General features: G+C 45.8%; 1 pseudogene across 1 annotated transcript in view; it reads right to left on the bottom strand.

Moving 5' to 3' along the window:
* Nucleotides 1–16,380, bottom strand: part of LOC147711847 (uncharacterized) — a 493,283-nt pseudogene extending 476,903 nt beyond the window's left edge. Inside the window, exons 1-2 of the transcript XR_015295586.1 lie at nucleotides 16,359–16,380; nucleotides 12,410–12,743 (exon numbers count right to left, since the gene is read on the bottom strand). The product of XR_015295586.1 is annotated as an uncharacterized LOC147711847 (transcript). The remainder of the gene's footprint in view (nucleotides 1–12,409; nucleotides 12,744–16,358) is intronic.
* Nucleotides 16,381–16,656: the final 276 nt, after the last annotated feature.

Below are 16,656 nucleotides of genomic sequence, written 5' to 3'. Positions count from 1 at the left end.
GGCTCCCTTGTTCTGGTGTGACTGCTTCGCGTCGCGCCCAGTCACGGGCCTTGCCAAAGAGTCCTCCAGTCAGGGTTTCACAAGAGCCAGCTGTCGATGCTCGCACCCAGACACAAGGCTCCTGCTTGTGCGCCTCTGGTCCACGCACAGGAAGAGCTTTCACTGGGCGTGAATCGGAACGGAGCGTGGTGCATGGTGAACTTTAATTGACAGTTAATGGACAGTAGTGGGGCTCCTCAAGCTACTGCAGACTATCAGTGCCCGGGCACCCATCCATTATACTGAGTAAGGTTCAAGGAATAGTGGGGCATATTATCAAGGACCGGTGTTAAAATTATCTCTGTTTTATCGGCAGGAAACTGCCGATAAAACAGCGATAATGGGCTCGATAATACGCCCTTGTTAATTCCCATAGAAGCCCATGTTAACATCAGAACAAGGGCTTCTATGGGAAATAACAAGGGCGTATTATCACGCCCATTACTGCCGATAAAACGGCGATAATTTTAACACCGGTCCTTGATAATATGCCCCACAGTTTTTAGTGACAGCATACGCTAGTTGCAGTTTTATAAATTCAGTATTGAAGGAGTTAAAAACTAGACTTACCAGTTGATATGTAGAATCCTCGCTGACTTTCCTTTTATACTATCTCTCCTTTGCGCCTGTCTGATATTCCCTTTCGTATTCACTCCTAAGGTCACAATATGGCTCAAGGCCTAAGTTTAAATCATAGAACAGAGCAATGCCTTAGATCTCCAATTGCTGGTCAGTGTAAACAATCTTGGACTAGATAAAAAGAAATATGCTTTTTCTCCGCATTGGCCGGCCCATTTAAGTGGTGTGCAGCATGACAAAGTATGCTGGTTACTGTAACAGCATAAACAGATGGCGTTGAAATCAATTAACAAGAATACACCTTGTCAGACTGTGGTGCGTGTTACGGATGATGTGACAATTTGTAGCTGTGCTAGGCAACTAAGTTAGAAAATGTTTTCATTCACTCTGCAGTGCAATGTTTAAGGTCATAAGGGCAACGGTGATCTACACAGCATCAAACGAATGGCACTGTCTGCAATATTTGATAAGCACATTAGGTTGTCAGTCACAACCTGTGCTCACTGAGTCTGCACACCTGTCGCTGGGGCTTTACCGGACCATCGGTGACTGCCATTATCCCTGTGGCTTTGCTCACTGGCCTTACGCCCCCCCCCCCTCCCTTCCCCCCGGCCCCCCCAGGTGCTGAGCATCTGCTCTCCTTGGTGGCAACTTCTTTCACCGTAGAAAAGACCGTTTTTTTAATGTTTATGTTCCCATATTCTTTTATTACCCAGACGTTTGTATTCCTGTTACTCGTTCGTGTTAATGCAGTGCACAGATTTGTTCAGGTTTTAGTGCTGCCTGTACACGAGAAACTAAAGTGTGTGCATCGTGTCCAATATTCCTTATGACCCTTCGTGGTGTTCGGCCCTGAGACAAGCCATTTAAAAAAGAATAAGGAATAAAAAACATGGTTCTTCACAGCTAAACTGTATGATATACAAACACTGGTCTGCGAGAGAGTGGGCAGGTTGCAATGCGACCTGGGTACGCTCTACTACGTCGTATCATCACGAATTTGCCATTTGTAGAATTTGCTAAACAGGCTACCTCGTGGATATCAATTAATTTTGCAGGTCACAATTGTCTGCCAATCCAAGGATGGAGGGCTCCAAGGGACAGTAGAACTCTAATCATACGGCGCAAAAGCTCATCGCCGATCTGTCCGCTCTGCAGTTATTGCAGCTTGTCCGATCCTCCACACATGTGAAAGGGCACTTGCTTGATCCTATATTTAGTAATTGCCCAGATCTAGCGGTAGAACATCCCATCGTGCTTCCATGGACAGACCATTGTTTAGTCCCTTTAACCTGACACAAGCACAAACCCCCTGCTTTGATGCCTGGATCACGGGACGCCCGAAGCTGGTCCAAACTTCCATTAGATAACTGGACAGATGAGCTACAAGCCACTATACCATCGATTAGTGCAGATCCTTTGTTAGCTAACGAGGAATTTAATAATTGGATAACAAGATCGCTGAATACCATACTCCCAATCAAGACAACTCGGGCAAAGAGATCTAGGACCTCGGCTCCTTGGTATTCGCAGGAGCTTAGGGATATTAAACGTAAGTGCAAAAGGCTAGAGAGGAAATGGCGTTTGGCCTATACTGACCCAGACAAAATTTTGTATAGGAAATCAATTAGGGACTATAAGACTAAAATAAAGAAAGCTCAAACCCAGTACTACTCACAAAAAATGTCTGAAGCCAGCTCGAATCCTAAGGAGATCTATAGGATCGTAAAATGTCTCCCTAAACTTCCCCAGTCCCCTATAAATAGTGATGACTTACAAGTCCAATGCAACGAGCTAGCCGATTTCTTCTACAAAAAAGTGGATCTTATTTACTCATCCTTCCCAATCATTTCCCCTAATGCCTCAGCTAACATCCAGGAGCATCTCAAGCAGGATATTACAGACAATTTGTCACCTGTGTTGGATGAGTTTCCTTTGCTACACTTGGACCTTCTGGCCACTTTAACGGCGCAGGTCAAATTGAGCTCTCAGAGTGACCCTGCCCCTCCGAGCTCCTTAAAGGCAGTTAAATCACATTATCCTCCCGGTCATCTTGGAGGTACTTAATGCCTCAATTTCCACCAACATGGTTCAAACACATGGAAACAGGCAAGGGTGAGGGCACTCGCAAAGAAACCTAATATGGACATGAATGACTTTAACAACTACCGTCCCATTTCCCTGCTCCCCTGGATCAGTAAGACATTGGAAAAATACAACCTTTTAACCAATTTTCTGGAAAACCATCAACTGCTCGATCCATCACAAACCGGTTTTCGCCCCAAACATGGGACAGAATCGGCTTTGTTGTCAGTTCTGGAAGGAACAAGAGGCATCTTAGATCGGGGAGGATCGGTGGCAGTCATCCTCCTCGATCTGAGTGCCGCTTTTGACACTGTGAACCACGAGATCTTATTGCAGCGTCTCCATGATATCGGGATCCGAGGAGGAGCGCTGAAGTGGCTTAGGTCATTCTTGTCCAATAGAACATTCCAGGTTTTCGAGGGAAACACCATCTCAACCAGCAGACCATTGAGCTGTGGAGTCCCGCAGGGCTTCTCGCTCAGCCCGACGTTGTTTAATGTCTATATGAGGCCACTGGTGGGTATCGTCCGTTCATATGGTATTAAGATCGTTACCTATGCGGACGATGCCCAGCTGGTGTTCTCTCTGACGCGGGCTGAGGACCCCACGGCCACAGTAGACTTGGCTGGCTGTCTGAGCGAAGTGAACAGCTGGATGACCCTGTCTTGCCTCAAACTTAATGGAGGCAAGACAGAGGTTATGATGCTGGGACGCTCAGCCCCGACCTCGCTGAACTCCATCTGGCTGGCCTGTCTGGGCCCCCCCCACCTGTACCAAAAGATACCATTAAGAGCTTGGGCATCTGGTTGGACAGGGCTCTAACGACAGACCATCAGGCTGCTAAGCTGTCTGCTACCTGTTTCGGTATTATTAGAATGCTGAGGAAGATTCTCCCCCTGTTACCTTTCCAAGCGAAGCAAACTGTTGTACAGGGACTGATCCACTCTAGGTTGGATTTCGGAAATGCTCTCTATTTGGGAGCCCCTGACTTTACATTGCGGAAGTTACAAGTGATCCAAAATTGTGCAGCCTGGACTCTACTTCAAATCCCTCGTAGGTCCTCCGCTAAACCTGGATTAACAAGATTGCATTGGCTTCCCGTGAATGACAGGATTGCTTTTAAATCCCTTTGTATTGCCCACCAGTCATTCTGGTCAACTGGCCCACTGATTAATCGTCCCTTAATCACCCCATACCTCCCTAGCAGACAGCTGCGCTCAGCTAGTGCCTTCCTGGCTACGGTGCCCAAAGTTAACCGGGTTAGATCAGGAGGCCGTTCCTCTTCATTGAATGCTGCTAAACTGTGGAACATCTTACCCCTCCAACTAAGGTCTAATCCAGATTTGACTTCCTTCAGGAAACACTTGAAAACTTTTCTGTTTAATAAATAAATTATTTTTCTCTCTGTGTCAATTGGTCTCATTGCTTAGAACATCTAGCAATCTTAGCGCTTGGACGCCTCCGGGCAACTATTTCGCGCTTTATAAGACGCATTTTCATTTCATTTCTGCTCCTGAAAGTGAATTACAAAACAGGAAATTTTTAAAAAAAAGAAGAAAACAGCCCATGCTGAATGCAGGGACAGGTGGCACTTCAAAAAAGGATCCTGTTAGGAACATATGGAGCATGGGGGACAATCAGTGATCTTCGGGCTCGGGGTCGATTAAATACTTTGTGACAGTAACTGTGGCCACAAAGCAATCCTTCGGAACTCACAAAGAGGAGGAGGTGGTCGCTATCATGCCCCCACACCCTTCCTATGAGCAATTTAGAAAGCACTGTAAAAGCCCGTGCACGAGTCACACATACTTTTCAGACTTCTAAAGGGCTTACTTTACAAAAGACTGCTTTGCGTTTAAAATTAAAAGTCAGATATGTAACTTCTGAAGTATTTTGGAGCGGGCTGGTGAACAGTTGTATTCTCTTCACTCTCTGGCAGAGGGCCCTCATCCACACCTTTCTCCCAGACTGGGACTTCTGCAGCTCCCATTAAAAGCTTTGCTTTCTAATTGGTTCTGAGAAGTGAAAAGCCATATGTCTAGAGTATTCCACCGGGCAGGTCACCAAATAAGCGATTCCTTGGAATTTGGGCGAGCCATTCATTTTTTGTACAGCCCGTGTTGAGCTTCATGGATATGCTGTACATCATCTCTGCTAAACTGAAGACACAGCATTATTTAGGACGTGTAACAGAGTTGAATTATTTACAAAAGTTTGAGGTGAGAGCTTCTTCTCAAAAAGTTAACTGAAATGTATCTTTCAGCCTTGGTTAGAAAAGGGCGTAGACACATTCTCTGCTGATCCACTGAGAAGATTCCTCACTGAAGTGCAGGTCATGGAGGGGAAATGAATAAGATGCTTTGCATCTAGGGGCTTACTGGGAGAGGATCCGCACAAACTCCCAGAGGTTTTGATGCAAAGCCTGATCAGCTAAGACAGCCAGTCTGAGCTTTGCATCAACAGTGATCCTTTACTGGAAGCAGGTGGAATGCAACAGGGGACAATACCTGGATTTCCCACACAAACAACAAATTACGCATGAGCTGCAGTGCCTTGCACCCGTCCAATGCTTGAGATCCGTCAGTAGAGGTCTACTCTAAGAAGGGTGCACTGGGACACCAGATCACATCCTTCACAAGACAGTGCATGCTCTTCCCTGCGCCATGGTCCAAGACTGTGCATCACTCAGGGCACCCTGTTAGTTGGCCATCTCTCCCTCAGCCCATCGAGAAGCCGATTGCTTCTGTTTTCTTATGTGCATAGCTAAAAGAAAGAAATGTATTTTGTTGTCAATTTTGTCACTAGAACCCTGACGAACAAGCGCCCTGACGAACAAGCGCTCTTTATCCCCGGGTTAAGACATTGGACACCACGTCCATTCTGGGGATGGCCAGGAGAAGACAGGGACAAAAGGGGTGTCTTTTGTGAGGCCGGACATGGACATCAGGGCAAGATACAAGCTTTCTCAGATTGATAAAGAAATAGCAGAATAAAAGCCTACCATCTCTGGATCTTCGGTCATCAAAACAAAGAATGTAATAGAATGCTCACTCCCTTGGGGCTAAGGAGGCCACCTCACTTCAGGTCATTATGGATGATCACCTATAAATTCATCGTATTTAGGTGAGTTTGTCTAATTAGGTCGATGTAAGTAGAACTAGATTACAACACCCACAATGCAGTATCCCTAAAGAGCCTGAAGGAGGTGTTCACCTTACCTTCAAGGAGCTTCACGTTCCAAGTGTCCATAAATACCAACCCTTTGCCATCCTGTTACCTAAGCGGTTTTCTTCAATTGCCCTAATCTGTTATTTTTTTCCGAACTACCAAAGCTCACACGTATCGTACTCTCAGCTGTCTCCAGGCTCCAGCAGGCCCTGTAACGTTTGGAACGCCGACACATTCAACTCACCTTCAGATCACATTTAACGCCGCCTTTTCAGTGAAGTCTCGATATTCAATAAAAATGCCACACACTCTTCTGTTTTTGCCCCATTGTGCAGCATTACATACGATTTCAGAACCTACCAGTAATAGCGCACACCTCCTATTCATTTGCAAAAATAGCACTGCCTGTTAGAGGAGACATGCTGAAATGACTTGTTATTCTCTATAAATGCCTATACTCTGACAGTCTTTGTCACTATATTTTCCGGGGTGTTCTAAATCGGGGCCTTTGGTACTTTTAGTGTTTTGAACTACAAGGTTTTTCCTTTATGGCAATACTACTGGTTTAAAAAAATGCTTAATTACACATTTTTGTCCAATCGAAAGGCTCGTTGCCGCTACCGTTGTTACTATTACCAAATATACAGACTTCGGAGGATAAAAGACTGAGTTGGCCTTAATCGGAGCTTAACTCCAAAGTGCTGATCAAACAGATGTCTTGGCAGTTCGGGCTGGACTGTTCCCATGAGGCACAGGGTCAAGGCTGATTTGCATATGGCCATGTCTGAACTCGGGTGGTGTGGAGTAGAGTGCAAAAAAACAATGGATTTAGGCCCAGATCTCTGTACTGGGGTGAATGTATGACATTGTTCTGCATTCTGTCCGTCAACTGTTGTTGTTGGATCAAACAGATGTCAGCAGTGAGTGTTTAACTCACTGACCCGTTTTGCTGGCATATTTTTATAAGACATATATCAGTTAAGATGAAAGGTCCATTAACTCCTGATCATTGCACATCATGATCTGCATATAATTTCAGAATGTTAACAAGCAGTGGCAAGGTCAATAGGTCTTGTCTTGAATTTGGCAATGCTTTTTGTGGAGGATATTCCACAATTTCAAAAAGGAAAAATATTAATTGGTTGCCAATGATGAACTATATTGGCAAAAATAAAAAAAGTTGAGTATGTGTACATGGGTCATGCATAATGACACGTGGAGAGGAAGTGAAGCCAGCATGCTCTGGCCAATTAGAAATCAGTAAATAAGAGTGACAGTGAGGCCAACAAATGCTAAGTAATGGGCAGGCTGCCAGCCCCTTGTCTACAATGTCTCCCACAAGCAAGAGCGTATGCAGCTCATTCACAGTCTCAGATGGGACCTAAAACGCAAGCAAATTACTGTCAGCAAATCCAGCCAATGGTTTGGCAACAATTGACCGAAAGGCCACTTTGCATATTTGTATTGTCTACACTAGGACTTTGACAACAGACACCTAAAAGTTGTCTGTAAGCACTAAGCAAGAGCTAAAAAATGACACAAAACAAAAACAAATCTTGCAAGGGTGAAATGTGTCTAGGCTCTTTGCGGAACCTAGCTTTCAGAAACAAAGACATCCCTTCTCCTAGTTAAGAATTTAATTGTAAGTAAGTACATACTTTACTATCTGGTTAAATAACAACATTACAGTTAAACAGCCTCTGAAATCAGACGTAGAAATAACAGACAAAAAAAAGTGAAGGCTCTAAAAACAGAATTAAAGAAAAATAATTCTCAAATCAGCAAAATTGTATGTAATTCGTTAGCCACTGGTCATATTTCTTAGAATTTTCATAGAAAACCCAGCATTCATACAGTAAAGTAAACCAACATTTAAAAACATGCGTCTACCACACCTCATAGTTGGGAAGTATGCAATTCACTCTGCTAGTGTTCTTATTTCCATCCCTCAGCAATAGGGTGCATTCAGGCCTAAAACGCGGGAAAATGCTAACTAATTGGAAGATATCTTGGGACCCTTACCTATAAATCTTGCACACTCCCAGTTATAGTGTGTATCTTCCAGGACCACGTGATCAATTTAGTTAGAGAGAAAGAGAATTGAGAGCAGAGAAAGCTATCAGTGAAATGGCACATTAGAGGGGAAAATAAGTTGGAGTTCACCTTAAGCGTGGATGACATGTTTAGAGAGCTTTTCTTTGAAAAATAATCAAATCCATCTTTAAAAAGATAGATTTTTTTAAATAAAACCAGATTTTTTTAATACCAATTATAATAATAATAATAATTAATAATAAGTTAAACAAACATTACAGTGATTTACACATTACCCCCACCACCCCAAACGTCCAGTTCCTAACACATATCACTGTGCTACCGCCGTAGCCTCCAATCCCAGTTCCTGCTTTACAAAGCACTTCTCATATCTGAACCTATGTATACTCTATTCCTAGCCTATAGTTTCAGAAGTCACTTATGTTGCTTTTACATGTTTTCTTCCCCCCCATATCAGGATATTTTAGTCAATCTAATAAATGATCCCATGCTTGTGCTCTGTCAATTGATCCTCTCCCTTTTCTCCCTTCTCCATGCAACTCTGCGCTCTCCTAGCCCGCCCACCGAATCAGCTTCTCCTTCCATTTCTCAACCCTGGGGTGCCTAGCCACCTTCCAATGGATAGTTATCTCCAGCCTGGCAAGCACCAAGGCCAAGTTTGAAAGAAAGGACCTTCACCACCATTTTAAGTAATTTTTAAAAGATAAAGGAACTGTAAGAGAACCAGACTGATGAACCTCAAAGGTAGTCATGCATTTCGATCTGTGCTTGGTTTTTATGCTGGGTCACTCAATAGGCTGCTGCCGTACTGACGGGATCCTGAAATCCCTTTGTGCGCGGCATAATGGTCCGCCATGCTGTATTTTCTTTAGTAGTGCATGGTCAATGTCAAATTGACAAGTGAATGCTGCTGTAATCACAAGGCCAGTAGGCAGGGCTTTAAGTGGCCTGAAAAAACTGGGGGGTCACTCAAGGGGGTGTGGCCAAAGTAATTAAGGGCGTGGCTTAAAAACACTCAACCTAAAAATCTGTACCTAGCATAGTGTGCCGCCCGACTTGTATTTTTCTGTTTCTATCACTGCATCCAGATATATAATACCACAAGTAACATCATACCTACAAAAGTCAGGACCATTGGCTTTGTCAATGGGTGTTAGTTGCATAAGATAAATAAGCAGCAGCTATGGCTTGCATAAATATTGAAAACCCTTCCACTTATAGCCCTGGTGACGGTATACACCTGTTACAACGCATTTTTTACAACGCACTACCACTACAACGCAGGCATTACAACGCATACCATTACAACGCATTGCGCTGGGGGGCGCTCTAGGATAGGGAATAAGTATAATTTACTATCCAACACCTTCCCTAGGGTCCACGGGGACTGGAGTTAGAATAGTAAATTATACTTACCACTATCCAGCACCTCAAAGCGCTATGCGTTGTAACGGTATGCGTTGTAAATACCGCGTTGTAATGGTATGCGGAGTAAAAGTATGCGTTGTAACGTCATACATCCCCTGGTGACACCACGACAATGTTGCTGCTCCTGATTTCCGAAAAAAGAGAAATCCAGAGAGAAAATGACTCTCTATAAAAGGATTTCCCTTCCCCTATAACGCTCGAAACAAAATGGACCACCTGTGCCAGGGCACAAAACAGAGCCCGATAGAGACCCGTTTCGAGGCCTCCTTAAAAAACTGCCGGTGCTCAGACCCGGAGAGACCCGGCCCACTTAAAGCCCTGCCAGTAGGCCACCCAATAACTAGTGCCAATGCCCCCCCCCACCCCCGCTGAATGTAATCAGACACACCATTGGTGCACACTCCCCGGATGATTCCTAAAGAGCATCCCCACACACCCTTGCACAGCTAAGTTGCACTAGCTTCTTTCTCCCCCCCCCTGCGTTTTTTAGTGCTCGCTTGCTCTAGGTTAGGCTCTCATCTTAGAAGTACCCACACACTTCCATCTATCCATCCATCCGTCCATCCGTGTGGACTTCGTATGTACAGCATCTCACGAGAAGTGCACAACAAATAAACTAGTGCATGGTCAAGGTCTCCCTCCTACTGCCCTCCCCAGGCAGCTGCATACTGGGGCAAGAGGAGCTGCAGCATACACAAAGAAGACGGCTACAGTAACTTCCTCCAGAGTCCTACTTCCACCTCGTGTTGCACTGGCACGTGCCCTGTACTGACAGTCACCGATTGGTTTGGCAGGTTACAGCATTTCATGTGACTTAAGCAGTCCCTGGATGCCTGATTTGTTCAGTTGCCAGGCCTAGGTTTTTTACTTAAGGTTTACCACACTGCTCCACTTAGGTGCAGATTTCCTCCTGGGGTGAACACAAAGTATCATTCTGCAGTACTTTGAAAGTAACAAGAATCTGCTTGCTTTAAAGTAATAGTAGCACTTCCACATGATCGGGTGTGCCATGCCAGGCCTTATACCTGCAGCTCGCTTAGACTGGTTACATGGTCAGCAAGTGCCCTCATGTGACGAGTGGCGCCTCCACCCATTCCTGACTTTCTAGGACACAACTCTTCGCAGGCTACATCCGGAGGTACAAGCCCCGCAATCCAACCTGCTATTGGTTAGAACGCCAGGCCTGGTGAGCTGGGGCCAACTGTCAAATACTTTTGACACTTGGGTATTTTGCGTGATAAGGCCTTTGAAATCCATATACACAACCACGGGCGTAGCTTCAGAGGGGTATTAACCCCCCCCCCCCCAATGTAATAAATTCTCTAGTAAATAGTTGGGTACTGGTGCTTTCGGTTAAGTTTCATCAGGGTTTTTAGTTGCACACAGAAAAGAAAAAAAAACACACACACACTTGAAGTTCTCAAAACTGCATCTGTTGGTTATTTTACAACATATTGCCTTTTAAGTAACTAACAATCGGCACTGCTATCCCTTCCCACTGCTCCTTAAGACACCCCCTGCCAACCCCCTCTGCTCCTCAAATAATGTATTTTTACCACGATATGCCAGCGTGATTATTGGGAAATTAAAAGCTTACCCCCTCCCACAACCTTACTGGCCAAGCTACGCCCTGCCCTGTACACTCCTTCCAAGGATGAAAAGTGCTGTAGATGCAAAAGTCAGGACTGACTGGGGGTGTCGCGCATGAATGACATGGTTGGGTCCACTTGACAACTATGCAGTGGTCACTGAACAAGCCGCTGGTGTGGGATAACTTCAGTTGGAAATAAAAGCCAGACACGTGCATGTATCAGCAAGAGTAACGCTCCTGTCACCCCGTCACCAACCCACCCACCCACCCACCCACCGACAAGCAGAAATGTCATGCACAGCTGCGATCTGAAAACTTCTGTAGTTATCGGTACATAGTATCAAGGCTATTTGCACATTTCCCCGATAATCATGGCAAATAAACTCGTGCATAGCGCCCCCCAGCGGGACGAGCCTTGCAGAACATAAACGTCATTGGACAGTGCAGTTTAGCCTTGCCGGCACATTTTTGGTCTACGTCTAGAAAATTCAATGAAACACGAACATTTGTTGCTTAACTTTTCAAAGTGGACAACTAAAATGCACGGTAAAGCGTACGTTAGGTTGACATTCACAAATACAGCAAAGCACTTCACATGGGCAGCCCAGGCGCCTTTAGCATCCAATTAAACGAACTCTCAGGTGCCAAACACGAGGGGCTGGGCTAGGGAGTTAAACGAAAGACCTTTACATCCGCGCTTGGATGTTCTGCGTTAGTAATGCTGGTGGGTCAGGTACACAAATGTAAAGTTTCGCACTTCCACTCCTGAGTGCCTCATCCCTGCCAGATATTATCCTTCAACTCGGCGGGGCGTATTTACAAGCTCGCTGCGCCACCCGTGTGTCACTTAATATGGGGAAAAAGTGACATACGGGCGGCGCAAGGGCCATGTAAATAAGCCCCAGCATCATCCTGCTTTAACAACCGGACTACAAATGCCAGCATGCAACACAAAACTGAACCTTTCATGCTCGGGCATGGAAGGTAGAAGCCTGGGAGCTCTAGTAACCAATGCTAATATAATGACAGTGTTGCGCCCCTGTGGTGTGTGCAATGCGGACCGGATTCAGATGGATGCTCGGTGGTGCAGAACAGACATCAACTGCCTCGCCTGTCCTTTGAACACAGCGGTGCTCATAACTTTTGGAGCCTGCCCTGTAGTTCAGCTGTGCCGGCTCGGAGCGTGTCACACTCCCTCCCGCCCTCCCAGCCCGAGCGGCAGCCCCGCTGTCAGGAGAGCCCCGTTAACCAGTGGCAGCCCGAACAAAGCGGAGCAGTGGGACGTTTCAAACGCGGAAAGTTTGAGCAAGTACAGAAACCATCCAGGAAGCAGTTCGGTTATACCGTGTCCGGTTATGCAAACACCGACAGAACACCGGGCACAGGATAAAACGCGCAAAGCGCTGCGAAGCCTTGAGCAGCGACACAAAGCACCCGAAGACAGAGGGAGCGGCGGAGGCTTACCTTCAGCTCTGACTGCCATGGCACAGCCGAGGCTGAGCAGCAGGAGGACCCGCGGGCATAGATGAGGGCAGGGTACCGCTGCCTTCGGGCCCCTGGACATCTTATCCTGAGAGAAATGTAACTTGCATCAGCTGGCGAGAGCGCGCGGCACCATCATTATATAGTAACCGAGAGGCCGGGACGCAGGATGTGAAAGGTTTCCTGCATGGAGTTAACTCTACACCCCTCCTGAACAGGCTGCCGATGATCTAGTCTGTCTTTCACAAACTTTTTTTTCCCTTGGCAAGGAAAACCCGTTGACCGTTGCAATAAATGAGCAAATTGTCCGTGTTGGCTACAAGGAGGCTTTGGGTTCGTTAGTGAAATAAAGCAGGCCTGTTAAATCTTTACATGTCAATATTTTACAGTTTTTCTCATTACAATGGAAAAGATTATAGTCCTTCTCCGGACGTGGTACTGCGGGGTCCTAAAGCCCCCGGGATACTGACCTGGGAATTCTGTTAAACAGATAAAGCTTTCATGGAAAGTGCCAGCACACAAAGGACTCAGACAAAACACATTTCATGTGCGCACATCTGCCGAGAGTATGTCTGCACTCAGTAACTTAGGACAGCTTCCAGTCGTTTCCATATCACATGTAACGTCCTCAACCAGTCCAAATGTCGTAGACTGCAGCATGTTTAATTATAACTTGTAGGTCAGGTTCAAACATTATAAAGTAGGTTAAAAAAAGAGCATGCAAAGTGCTGTTAGCATTTAAGTCAACTCTGGTTAAAGGCGTCACACATGGGGCTTAAGGCGGCTATAAATGGGGCGTAGGTTCTAGAGGGGTGTTACAACTCCCCCCCCCCCTCCCGAGACATGTCTTTTCTGGATACTAGGGGGCAGATTTACAAAACTGCAGCATCCCTGCATATCAGCAGGGATGCACCAGTTATTGTGCGTCACGGCAGACACCTCTTGCGCCACCAAGGATGCGCCGCATTTACAATGCGGCGCATCATGGGGCAAGAATAGACAGATGCGTGACGCACCTGCTGCCTTAAAGGTGACGCATTGCTGGAGTTGCGTCGCAAGCGCGACGCAGCTCCAGTTATGCTCGGGGTGCCCCTATGCCTAACATGCTGCGTCAATCCTTACGCCTGCTTCAAGCAGGCACAGGGTTTTGACGCAGCATGGCCGTAAAAGTGACTGAGTGAAATTTTGTAGATTTCACTCAGCCACTTTTAGGAGGCGTTCCTTCGCCGGAACGCCCCCTCCTGCGCCGGAATGCCCACATGTGGTGGAGGGCTTTACAACATGACGCATCTCCCTAGATGCGTCACGTTGTAAACACCCTGCAGCATGGCGCTGGCTTTACGCCGCCACTGCGTCACAAAAGTGACACAACGGCAGCGCAAATGTGCCATAAGGGGCTTGTAAATCTTCCCCCTAGGTGGGTACAAGTGCTTTCAGTCGATTATGGTGAGGTATCTGCAGGGCTTTAAGTGGGAGGAAAAAACTGGGGGGGTTTCTCAAAGGGGCGTGGTCAATGTAATTAAGGGCGTGGCTTTAAAACACAAAAGCTAAAAATCTGTGCTTAGAATAGTGTGTCACCAGACTTGTATTTTGCTGTTTCTGTCATTGCATTCAGATATATGATACAACAAGTAACATTATACCTACAATACGTCAGGACTATTGGTTTTGTCAATGGTTGTTAGTTGCATTAGATAAATAATCAGCAACTATGGCTTGTAGATAATATTGAAAAAGCTTCCACTTAAAGTCCTGGTGACACCACGACAATGTTGCTGCTCCTGAGTTTCAAAAAGAGAAAGGTAATCCAGAGAGAAAATGACTCTCTTTAAAGCATTTCCCTTCCCTTACACACTCACCTGGCATGACCTCACGCCATAACTTCTCCACTAGTGAGAAGTGAGCAGTGTGAGCATGCGCACATGATGTGCTTGTTGGCACTACAGTCCGGAAAAAAATGGACCGCCTGTGCCAGGGCACAAAACAGAGCCCGATAGAGACCCGTTTCGAGGCCACCTTTAAAAAATTGCCGGTGCTCAGCACCGGCGAGACCTGGCCCACTAAAAGCCCTGGGTATCTGTTGGATTTTGACAGCAATTTTTAAACACACAGAGACAAAAAAGCACACACGCTCTCTTACTTTCTCTTTTGAAGGTCTTCAAAAATGTTGCTTATTTGACAATATATTGGGTTTTCTCCCATTTGGTACCTCTACCAATTCGTATTTGTCCCCCTTTCCATTGCCCCTTTAACCCCTTTCATGTGGCCTCCTTGTCATATAATGTATTTCAACCTTATATACCAGAGTGATTGTTGGGCATTCTGAAGCTCACACAACCCCAATCTTACTGACCAAGCAACACCTCTGGCTATCATTCTATCTTTTAAATGTTTTTATATAACAGCTATTCCATATTCGTGTGTGAGCAGCTCATCTATTCCAGGATTTTGCATTCTGGGAAACAAATTGATGGATTTACAGTGTGATGAACAGGAGTACATTTCTCAGAATGCAAAGCATAATCTTGGCTTGGATAAGCTCTCACAGATACTAGTCCTTTGAAATTTGAGAGTTCTGTTGTATCTCCTCATTTTGAAAGCGTTTCCAACCTGTGGAATGTCACGATTTAGGGTCATCTTAGAGTAACTGAAAAGCAAAAGTATGCACAAGCACCAGAGTCCCGTCAAAGAGGGTACAGCGCAGGCCATAGCCACGGGGGAGGAGAGTATTTGATGGCCAGGCACAGGGTCGGATTGAGAAGGTGAACAAATGGGTATTGGGCGATTGGCCGGTTCCCAAAGGTAACATGTGGGGTGGTTATTTTTAAATATTGTTGATATGGAAGTCGATGCATTCATCGATTTTAAAAATTAAATTTTGTGTTCATTAACAGAATGGCCATTGTGTACTCCACATCAACCTTGACTCGCAAATATGTTGTCAAGCAGGCCCTGAGACTTAGGCCTTTGATTGCTGAATTATAGGTCAAAGGTGAGAGTGTGCTTAGCTGGCAGGCAAACACTTGGGCAGGGCACTATTGATCGATCCCACAGAGAGGTGTAGCAACATTACAATGGTCAAGGGACATTGCCCCAATAAAGCACACATGGATGGAGGGGGTATGTGCACCTAAAAACACCATAAAAAGTCAAATGCCACATGAGTTAGGAACACATAGCCAATCAGGACCTAGCACACACAGTGATCACGCGTTCCCCATGCTGGACATCTGGACACATCATCCACTGGCCACAATGTGTCCTCGCACGGTCGAGACCCACCTGTGGTAACCATTCGACAATTAATTTATGACCCTAAGCCAGCAACCCACATTCCTCTCCATATATTGTATACCAGAAACTTTTATAACACTTCTTGATTTGTATAGAAGAAGGACACAGACCGTCTCTGTAACTGTTCTCCCGGCCATAATGTTTATTAAATAAACTGTTCCTGTTTTGCCGAACCCCTCTTGTGTTCTGTTTTTTAAGGGATTTCAAACTCGAGCAAGAACAGCCTCTGCTTCTTCCCTCCCCTGCAAGATAATTGCACTGAGACTTTGGTGGGTGGGTAGGTGAGGGAGTGAGTCTCGGAATCACCCTTGTTGCTGGCTAGGTATTGCTCTGGCTGGTGTACCATTCGCACCTCAGCCCCATAAGATGCACACCCTGCCCTAAATCATTGTCTTTCCCCTGACCCCCTCCCCCACAGGGCCAATACATTCAAGCCATGGTGGGTGAGGGAGTTGAAGTTGTGAATATGTAGGGGCCTCGCTTCCGGGGGGTTCAGGTGATTTTGTGCCATTTGGCCACCTTAATATCCGACTTCCTGGGGTAGCAGCTATGTCCTTTTCCTCACCCCTCCCCAGCCAAACCATCACTTAAAGTCTATGGTGGAATGGAGAGGTTAAGAGTAAGAGAAGCACCATACCTGCAGGACCAGGTGTTGTCATCTTGCCTTCTGTGTCTTTTAGGCCCTGCTGGAGGGAGGGGGGGTCGTTTGCATAGACATCGATGTGAGGTCACCTTGCCCAGAGAAAAGATTAGAAAGGATATGGCATTAGGGTTCAAATCCCAACGTTTGCACAACACTTTGTGATTCTGGCCAAATCACTTAATCTTCCAAGCCCTAAAGTAACAGGCATTAGCATAGCCAATAGGTCTCGCCTTTGGGACCTTATAAGTGTTTAGCTAGAGCTATTGGTTTTGCCAATGTTTGTAATGGCAAT

The sequence above is a fragment of the Lissotriton vulgaris genome, chromosome 5 (assembly GCF_964263255.1).
Source record: "Lissotriton vulgaris chromosome 5, aLisVul1.2, whole genome shotgun sequence".
In the NCBI taxonomy this organism is placed as follows: domain Eukaryota; kingdom Metazoa; phylum Chordata; class Amphibia; order Caudata; family Salamandridae; genus Lissotriton; species Lissotriton vulgaris.
Note: the sequence above shows the minus strand (reverse complement) of the source record. Positions and strands in the feature narration are given on the sequence as shown.